An 8,567-nucleotide genomic window follows, 5' to 3' on the forward strand; every position below is an offset into this window, starting at 1 on the left:
CGCCATTTTGCTCCCAGCTCCAGTTCGTCATTAATGCACTGAACGACACCCGAAAGGGCCCTTGTTTCCAGTTAAGTGTGTGCATTCGGCAGCATAGAGGATAGGAGTGAGTCTCTGTGTGTGGGGTCGTTTTGGTCGTTTGTATAATGTATAGAGTGTAAGGCTGAGTATACTGCCCTGAGGTACTCCTGTGTGCATTTAGATGGTACTGAAAGTTTGTTTAAGAATTTTAATTTTAGTCTACAGTCATCAAGAAAACTGCAGAGTAACTTTTGATCAAAAGGTGGGAGGTTAAATTTAGTGCACAGCTTGTACTTGAGGCCAGCATGCCAGACCGTGTCGAAGGCTCGCTCTACATCTTTTGTGACAAAAATAGTCTTTAGTCGTCGGGGCTTGTTGTTGTTATGTAATTTTTGATGATGTTGATTGCGTCCGAGTCGAGTGATACAGCGAAAGCCGAATTGTTTGTGTGAGAGAAGGTTATGGTCTTCGAGATAGCACTTAGTTGATTTTTTTCGAAAATTTTTCCTAATGTCTCGAGTAGACTAATAGATCGGTAACTATTTGGGTCAGTCAGGTCTTTTGTGGTTTAGGAATGAAGGCCAAAGGAGTCTAAAGCAGTCTTAAAAGGAGAGGGAAAATAGCCGGTAGTGAGAGAGGAATTGTAAAGGTGATCAAAGCTGGTATAAGGGTTGTCAGGAAGGAGAAGGAGAGCGTCGCGTCCGATCTGTGAAGAGCCGAAGCCTTATGAGGAAAAACCTTTTTCTTTTTTTTTTATTTTTCACACGAGATAGGGGCTGTGAGTTCGCAGGTGTCGTCCCGTTATCAGTCGGATAATTGACTCTAGATTAGTTTCTACCCTGTTCTCTTGGCTCAAGGTATCAATTTCTTGAATTCTTTGAGTGAATAGCGAATGAGGAGGGTGAGGGTAAAAAACTTGGGCCAAGTGTTATTTAATAGCATCCATGGGATCTGAAACCTTTACGTTATTATGAATAAGGTGGGAGAAGGGGGGGGGGGTAGTTACTACCTTTCAGTTGTTTAATTTTTTGCCAAAATTCCCGTGGATTGCAAACCTTTTTTTGTCGGTCGTTATCAGACTATCGATGCCGTGTCTTCTTAGGTAAATCCCGTTGGACATGGTTTACACTGTTTAGATTTTGAGTAAAACGACTTCGAAAACAGGTCAGGAGACGTTTTGTCCTTTCAGATGGCTGAAATGATGTGCGAATTTTATACTGAGACCTGGGGATGGTGCTCAGCATAGTTGAGGCGATGGAGGCAAAGATGTAATTTCAATCTGTTGTTTGGGAATCAAGCCCATCAAGATTAAATTAAAAGTTTTGATAATTTAATTTAGATTATCGGAAAGATCGTTTTTCTTTGTCCTATGTAGTGGAGTCTTTTGGTGTCAAAAATAGAAAGGAGTTGCCTACCATGCATTGGTAGTGGTGTGGTGTAGTGTCGTGTGGGTAGCGTTGATATCTCTGGCAAAGAAGACTGGGAGGTTGTATAATTAAATAATTTGTTGAAGTCTGCAAGAAGCAAATTAGTGTTTGGTTTTATATAGACAGTGGAACTGCCATGAAGTCAGGGTGGCTGAATGAGAGGGTGAGGAACTCATGAGTGATGGTGGATTTTATGAGGATACAGGATCCCATTTGCAATCCATCTCCTGATTGCCTGGATGTGTAACCATAGTACCGAATTCTATAGCCATTGGTGATGGATATAGAATTCAGTAGGACCACATTCGGGCGTTCTTGTTCTAGAACGTCATAAAAAATATTACGGATTGAAAAAGATGACCTCACATTTGTTTGAACGATCGTTGCCATGGCACTCAGGGTAGTAGCGGTTCCGTGATCGAGCCTCAATCGATGGTTCCTCGAGGCAGGGAGAGACTCCTGTGAGCAGGACACAGGGCGGAAGTCCTGGGAATCGGCGGACCAATTCCCAATACTCTCTCCAACCTCTCCCATTCTCTGTCCATTCAGTCCCTTCATGGCTTATACCTCACCCCCATATTTGCTCTTCTGTTTTCCCCGACCCACCAAAATCAAATAATCCTCCTACTGTCCTTCTCACCCATTTCCTTGACCATGTCTCCACTCATTCCTCTAGTATCCACGTATATACTGATGGCTCCAAATCCACCTCCGGTGCTGGTTTTGCAGTAATCTTCCCAACTCGTACTTTCAAATACTCCCTCCTGAATCCAGTGTCCTTACTACAGAACTGTATGCACTCCTTTTTGCTCTAAAACACAGATACTCACTCTCCTCTTCCTCTTTACAATTTTTACTGACTCCCGCAACTCATTAACTCTCATAAAGTCAATACACACCACCAACCCCCTTGTTTGTAAGATCCAGAACTGGTTGTTCTACCTGTCCGCACGCCATAAAACAATCAAATTTTGCTGGGTTCCCAGCCATGTTGGAATCCCCGGCAATGAACAGGCAGATACACTAGCACGCCATGCCGCTATGTCCACATCATACCAACCACGCTTCTCACGTATTCCAGCCACGGATTATTACCCACATTTTAAGACCTTCTTGTATAATCGATGACAATCGTTTTGGTCAAGCCTCCGCACTAATAAATTACATTCTGTAAAACTATCAATCTCCTCCTGGTCAGCTCCATTTTATCGGAACAGACGTTGGGAATCCGCTCTCGCCTGCTTAGCATTGGCCACACCCGTCTAACACACTCCTGATGTCACAATCTGATCCACCCTTATGTTCCTTATGTAATATTCCCCTTTCAATCCCACACATCCTAGTGTCATGTCCACGTTTTGAAACAACCCGTACCTCTGCTTTCCCCACCTATCCTCCCTTCACCGACCTCCCAACCTATCAGACATCCTTACAGAATCCCACACTTTCTGCTTCAACAACCTATTCTCTTTCCTCAAACGCATACATATCCTTCATCTAATCTTACTCCTTACCACACCCGACCCTAACCCTTTCACTCACCAATTCCTTTGCCCAGCTTAGACAACTAATCACTAACTCAACCACCCTTCCCTAACATTAACTATAGTGCTACATGACCTTAGATGTCTAGCACATTTATCTTGCTTTTAACCATTAACCATTCCCAATACTTCTGCTCTGTCCCAAGTGCCCCTAGAAGAGAGCACTTGGCAACAGCTCCTCCAAGAGGTGAGGAGCTCTTCCTCGGCTTCGGGAATGGCCTCGACGTCGATCTCGTCGTCAAGGATGGCGTCATCGAAACGATGACGACAAAAGCTGCAGGATAGGGGATTTTTTTTTTTGTCTTTTTTTGGGGTGCTTGTGTGGTGGTGAGATCTGTTTGCGTTTGTATTCAGTGTTTTTGTTGTGTTAAGTGCTTGTGTAGTTTCTTTTGGATTTCGTTGTGGGTGCTGGTTGCAAAACGAGGTGTCTTTATGTAGAACAATGAGGCTCTCGGTTAGTGTTTGACACCTCAGTTGCTGTGGTTTGTGATGTTGTGGTGTACTCGGAGATGTATAAATTGTCGTTTTCGAAGATCTCCTCTGGGACAACAATGCTGGGGAAGCCGTTTTCTCTGTACATAATAGGGGCAATGTTTGCCAAATTTTTTTGCGTTGTATTTAGCAGCAATGACAGCTACGTGTAAGATGGCTTGTATTTTTGGGTTTGTGTTAGGTGTGAATGTGTTGTTGAATTGGGGAGGTGTAGGCAGAATTGTCCTGTAGGGAGATGTGGGTCGCCTATGTGTGCTAGTCTGGGCGGGTAGTGTGGCGGCTGTTGTGGCGTATGAGGGAGCAGTATTTTTGTTTTCCCTAAGCTGTTTCATTTTGCTTTCAATATTTCTTTTCTTTTGGGGCAGGATCTGCTAACTGCAACGTGCGACCCCTCGCAGTTGCAGCATTTGATGCTCTCCTTGCATTTGGCGAAGAATGACCTTCCCCATTGCAACGAAAGCATCTCTGCATGTGTGTGTGTGCATGTGTGTTTATTGTGTTTGTATCTGTAACAGTTTAGGCATTGTCCGATATGGATAAAGCACTCTGGTTCTATATTATAGATTGGGACCGATGTATTAAACATCATGATCCCACATGTAAGAAGTTTCTGGGCTTCCTCTGGGGCAGAGACACAAAGGAGGCGTGTAAACGTGAAGGACAGTGACACCGTTCTTGGCAGATATTTCTTGGCTGGTGGACTCACACGATTATGAGAGGATCGTCCTGTCATCTTTTTAGCAATGACCATGCATTTTGCCTTCGTTTCGGGAGAGGGGACAGGAGTGAAACCTTGATCTTTTAATTTCCTTTGGCCTTCGGTCGAGAGGCATGGGGTCAGTTGTTCAGGTTTGGCTACTGTCACCTTGAAGCCATTGTGGATCTTAAAGAAGTGTGTGACAGCCACCTCAGTGATTGTGAAGATCTTCTGGAGAGATGGGCTCTCCAGCATATGACAATTTTATGACATGGCCCATGGTCATGCAGTAGCTAGGATGATGTGACAGGCCATGGTTCAGTCTAGCAGCTGCTAATTTAGACAGAACGGGATAAGATGGGTTAAGGAGGGCTCCTACCTGCCTTTTCGTTTCGTATAGGAAGTTTCTTAGAGTGGTAGTCATGAGATGGTCTGCCATACCAGCCTCTAGCAAAAGAATGGCCCTCCAATACAATACAATACAATAAATAATAGCAAAAGGATGGGGAAGTAATGGGAGAATGGGGGAGGAGAAGGTGAAGCTGTGAAAATTGAAGAAAGTGGGAAATTGCCTTGTTTTTGTTTTGCTTTGTCGTGTCTGAGCCTTAGTTAAGGTGGCAGTAGACAAGTCTTAAAATGGATTGCCACTGCTGCTGTGGTTTGGAACAAAGTATTTTTGTTTTGTTTTATGGAGTTTTAGTCTTTTTCCTTTGTTTTATTGTTTTATTTAACAACTACTAAACACCAACTATATTATATTATTTAATTTAACAACTACTGAACACAGACTATAGCATAAAAACGAGAGAACAATGTTTAGGATTATTTAGGTATTTTATTTTTTTTTATTTTTTTTATCATTTATTATTTTTTTTACGTTATTGCTAAGGGAAACAGGGGAACGAGTTATTTATTGATTTTCTAGTTTTTATTTATTTTTATTATTATTGGTAACTAAGGCATCATTGAACTAAAAAAACAAGAACTAGACATGGTATAATGAATGATGAAGGGGAATTGAGCTAGATAGATGCAAAAGAAGAGCACTGGGTGGAGGTGAGGTGGATAAATGAGTGATGAGTGATGTGGGTGATAAACAAGGTGATATTAATGGTTAAATTGGTTAAATTAAATTAATTGCGGAGGACGAATCAGGCGGTCTGTTTTGTCATCTTAGGGTTAGTGAAGGCTATGACAACTAGCAAGAGGGGGGGGGGGGTTCTAAGGTAGAGCAAGTGTGGGCATAATATATATATATACACATACACAAAGGAGTTGAATAAGAAAACGAACAAAAGCAGAAGTGGAATCCAATATACAAACAAAATAACAAACAAAATAACGAGGTGACAAGACAATCTAGTGAAAAGAAATGGGTAATTGAACAAATAAACAAAGAACATAATAAATAGTTGGAACACAACAAATCAAAGTGAGCGTATAAGTAAATAAAAAGAGATGTGATAGGAATTAATGTGAAATTAAAGAAAGAAAAGAGGCTGTTTTTTTTTTTTTTTTTTTTTTTTTTTTGGGGGGGGGTATTTTTTCTCTCCCTTTTTCCGTAGAACAGTCCTTGAAGTCTCTCCGTTTATAATTCGTCGGCGCTGATCGCACGACCACTAGTCGGGCCGAGGCGGGCAAAGTGACGAGCCGTGTCTGATGATGAACTAAAGGGGGGGAGGGGGAGGAATCCTCAGTTTGAGGAGGGGAAGAGGAGCTAAAGGTAGCTAGCTACCTAGAAATTGAAAAAAGATATAGGTGTAAAGTAGGGGGGCGAAACCCCTTTCGTGTTTTTTTCTTTTGTTTACTGTGTGGTTTGTTTTCTTTTATTTTTAATTTTACCGGAGCCAGGTTGGATAGGCAGGAGACACCTTTTTTTTCGCCCGCTAGGGATTATCATAATAGGTGTGAACCCAATATGATAGCCTATTGCAGGCGAGACCCTCGCCTGCCTCCCTGGAGCTCCTAGGAGCTGAACGAAGTTCAGTGGGTCCCTCTTTTGTTTTTTTAAACGAGTAAAAATGGAGAACAAAAAACATGAAAAAACGCTGGTTTAAAAATCGGTAATAAATAAACGAGTAAGGATGATGGTGAAGAACTAGAGCGTGAATATGAAAATGAATGAGGGAGGATGATGGTAAACAAGAACATAAATTAAAACAAGGAGGGATGATGGTAAACAAGAACATAAATTAAAACAAGGAGGGATGATGGTAAACAAGAACATAAATTAAAACGAGGAGGGATGATGGTAAACAAGAACATAAATTAAAACAAAGAGGGATGATGGTAAACAAGAACATAAATTAAAACGAGGAGGGATGATGGTAAACAGAACAAAGGAATAAATGAACATGGAGATAAACGGAGAAGATGATGGTGAAACGGAAACAGAGGAGCATGAATTTAAGAGGAAGGGTGATGATGAAAAGAACACAGAGTTGTGACACAGTAACATTAGATCAAAATGTGGAAAGATGAACAAGAACAAAAACAAAATAACATAATAACACGATAATTTTTTTTCTCGCCTGCCAGGGATTATCATAGCAGGTGTGAACCCGCTATGATAGCTTGTTGCAGGTGAGACCCTCGCCTGCCTCCCTTCCAGCTCCTAGGAGCTGAGAGCGAGGTTCAGTGGGTTACTCTTTTGTTTATTTTACGAGAGTATAACGAGAACAGGGTGTGGTCGTGTGTGATAATCTGTTTTTGGCGGGAGCCATCCTTTGCTCTGTGAGCACACGTGTGGGCGGTGCTCACCGGGCAGAGGCCCCTCCCCACCCAGCAGATTGTCATGTTGTAGTCTTGGCCTATGTGGGAAAAGAGCAAAGGCAAAAAACATTAAAAACATTAACATAGAACACGGATGAAGGGTGGGTGTCCAGCGCATAAACTCATTAGAGGTAATGTTGTGAATGTAGTGACGTATGATGAATGATAACATGATGTAGTGATATGTGGTGATGATATCTGATTGTGTGGGTATGTTGTTACCTTTTGCGCATTAGCAGCGGCAGGTAGTTGGGGTGGTGGTATGGGCATGATATTATGGTGGCATTTTTCGCTTGGAAATCATCCTCCGAACCGAGCATAAGCACAAAAACGAACGTTGCGCGTGGATGTGAGCGGTCCGGAGGCTTTTTTTTCCTTGCAGTGGTTTGATGCGCTGGGAGGCAGGCGAGGTCTCACCCGCAATAGGCTATCATAATGGGTTCACACCTATTATGATAATCCCTAGCGGGCGAAAAAAAAGGTGTCTCCTGCCTATCCAACCTGGCTCCGGTAAAATTAAAAATAAAAGAAAACAAACCACACAGTAAACAAAAGAAAAAATAACACGCAAGGGGTTTCGCCCCCCTACTTTACACCTATATCTTTTTTCAATTTCTAGGTAGCTAGCTACCCTTAGCTCCTCTTCCCCTCCTCAAACTGAGGATTCCTCCCCCTCTCCCCCTTTAGTTCATCAGACTCGCATAGACAGTGGACATCGAGCAGCTGAAGAGGAAGGACTCTCCTCTCTTCTCTCCCTGCGGTGAATCGGTCTTTATTTAGACGATTCAGAGCGAAGGGAGGACCGTACCGGCAAAGGCGCTCGACGGGGCGCAGCGGTTGGCGCCAAGCCGGATAATGCCACTATGCCACTATGACCTCTCCGTCTTGAGGCTTTTGCATGGGCGGATTAAAGAGATGTACCGCGCCCGGTCCCACGCAATTTCGGCCTCGGCTCTTACGCGTTATCGGGTGGCGACGCGCCCAGCCTTGTTTGCTGCCACGATGCTATATGGTTGCATGTAGCTTCGTGCCCTCCTAGCCTACTCTTTCCTATACGAATTTTCGGCATTAGGATAACTCTGTGCACACCTTCTGGTGAACTGGACCCCATCTTCGGGCGCGTGCTCGGACGTGGGCAGACCTTTACCTCTCGCAGGGGAGGGTGTGTCTGGGGGGCCTTAGAGGGCCTGCCTTACGGTGTGTATAGAGTTGCCATTCTAATTGCAAGGGACTGGTCTGGCAGACCATCTGATGGCCGCCACTCTCTCTTTTTCGAATAGGAACGATAGGGAGGTAGGAGCCCCTCACTTTGTCAGGCCCTGAGCCTGGTTCTGTCTAAATAACTGCCTCTAGACAGAACACTAATTTCCCGTCCTGTGATAGGAACTGCCTGGATAAAAGTTAGCTTCTCTCCCTCACTGTGATTAAATAGTCTGTGGTTGGCTGTTTCAGAGGGATGAAGGAACTTACTGGAACAGGTGCAGGACCCCTCTTCTCTCACTATGGTGTAACAGCCTTTGGGTGTTTCAGAGAGAAGAGGGACTCACTTTAAAAAGCCGTCCTGCCATAGGAACCGCCTGGTAAAAAGTTAGCTTCTTTCCCTCACCATGATGA

This window comes from Penaeus monodon, chromosome 2 (genome assembly GCF_015228065.2).
Source record: "Penaeus monodon isolate SGIC_2016 chromosome 2, NSTDA_Pmon_1, whole genome shotgun sequence".
In the NCBI taxonomy this organism is placed as follows: Eukaryota; Metazoa; Arthropoda; class Malacostraca; order Decapoda; family Penaeidae; genus Penaeus; species Penaeus monodon.